The sequence below is a fragment of the Belonocnema kinseyi genome, chromosome 2, assembly GCF_010883055.1.
Source record: "Belonocnema kinseyi isolate 2016_QV_RU_SX_M_011 chromosome 2, B_treatae_v1, whole genome shotgun sequence".
NCBI classification, from domain to species: Eukaryota; Metazoa; Arthropoda; class Insecta; order Hymenoptera; family Cynipidae; genus Belonocnema; species Belonocnema kinseyi.
Window position 1 is genome coordinate 13,853,448 of NC_046658.1, and position 1,889 is coordinate 13,855,336.

At 29.6% G+C, this 1,889-nt stretch overlaps 1 long non-coding RNA gene across 1 annotated transcript in view; it reads left to right on the forward strand.

Annotated features, from left to right (window-relative positions):
• Window positions 1–1,888, forward strand: part of LOC117183103 — a 52,320-nt gene extending 50,432 nt beyond the window's left edge. The window contains exons 2-3 of the long non-coding RNA XR_004468346.1: window positions 1,475–1,588; window positions 1,792–1,888. This is a non-coding gene — a long non-coding RNA (uncharacterized LOC117183103). The remainder of the gene's footprint in view (window positions 1–1,474; window positions 1,589–1,791) is intronic.
• Window position 1,889: the final 1 nt, after the last annotated feature.

Below are 1,889 nucleotides of genomic sequence, written 5' to 3' on the forward strand. Positions count from 1 at the left end.
GAATTCTGGATCAATCTGAAAAATCTCCATCCCATCCACACACTACTCCTTTCCCCTGCCGAGTGAGTCACGCCTACCCCGAAAGGGAAATGGCTTAATGGTGTAATAATAATAATAATAATAATATATAAAAAAAACCTTTTTAGATTAAAAAAAAATTAATAATGTTATACATAACAAAACAAAATTTATGTAACATTGAAGAAAGCTAGTTTACAATGGAAAATGTATCTGAGACATTATTTTACACGATATTAATTTTTTATATCTGCAAACAACCATTGCATTTGAAACTTAAAACTTTACATAAAGTTTTCATATAATTACTGAAACATTTATTAACTCTAATATATTATGTATAAGCCTCAATTCAGGAAAAATTTTAAGTTAATACTTAGGGCCCGATAAACTACGCTTTACCTACGAAGAGTAATGGACATAAAGGTAATTATTGGGTCGATCGATATATTTATATATAAAAACTAGAATAAGTACCCTTATGTATGAAGAAAAATGTTTCGTTTGAAAAATATGTAAAAGTATTTTACATATCAAAATAAAAGTGATGTGAAGTTCAAGAAAGCTAATATACAACGGAAAATGTATCTGAGACATTAATGTACACTTTATTGATTTTTTATATCTGCAAACAATCTTTACATATTAGACTTAAAACTTTCCGTAGAGTTTTTATGCCATTACAGAAACATTTACTAACTCTCATTTATTATGTATAAGACATATTAAAGAGAAATTTAATTTTAATACTTATGGGCCGATAAACTACGCTTTACCTACGATGAGTGATGGACATAAATGTATTTATTTGGTCGGTCGATATATTTATATATAAAGACCGAATAAGCACCCTTATATATAAAGAAAGTTGTTTAGTTTAAAAAATATGTAAAAATGTTTGATATGACAAAATAAAGTGATGTAACGTTCAAGAAAGCTATGTTAACAACGGAAAATATATCTGAGACATTAATTTATTATTATCATTATTGTTATTATTTATTTATTAAGTTCCTAGGGCTAAACAGCACTCTGAGGAACAAATTTCACATATGTTTAAAGTAAAATATAACAACTCTCATGAAGTGACAAATATGACGAAGGTAAGAGAATAAAAAAAGTTATATTTAGTTACAGATGGCTAAAGATAATGCAACAAAATATTATAAATGACTATGAGTAAAATATGGTAATATAAGCTAATGTTAGGAATAACGCATATAATCAGAAAGCTTTAGACTTAATTGTAAGATAATACAAATCAGAACAGTAATCAGATATGTGAAAAGTTACATTTATAATACTAGGACACAAAAAGTCACTGAAAAGTAGAAAAATAAACAATTTATGATTTGCCAGTGCGAAATTTGAAGAGTTAAATTATCTATATTAAACAAAAAGTTAAAGAAAAGCTTTTTAAAGTGATAAGGCGAAAGTGCATTTCTGATTGATTCAGGTACCTTATTCCAAAGGCGCGCTCCCCTTACCATAAAGGATCTTTGCAGCTCACAGGATTTCTGAGTTGGAACTGCAAGGACCGTTTTTCTTGCACGAAGCCTGGACTGAGCAGGTAATGTCACACTTCTGTTTTCAAAGATATCTAAAAGATATTGAGGGATTTTGTTATAAAAGAGATTGAAAATCAGATTTCCCATGAAGAATTGTCTTATTTTAGCCACATTTAGAATTCCTGCCCGTTGCCGATATAAAGTAATGTGCTCATATTTCGGGACATCATAGATTCTTGAGATTTCAACAATTTGCTCTTTCCAGGAGAGGGTACGATTAAGGATGTACTCCCAATCACTCACCGATTCAACGAAGGGAATGTCAAGGCCATCAACCTTAAGCTGAGGCAGAGATCATAATAT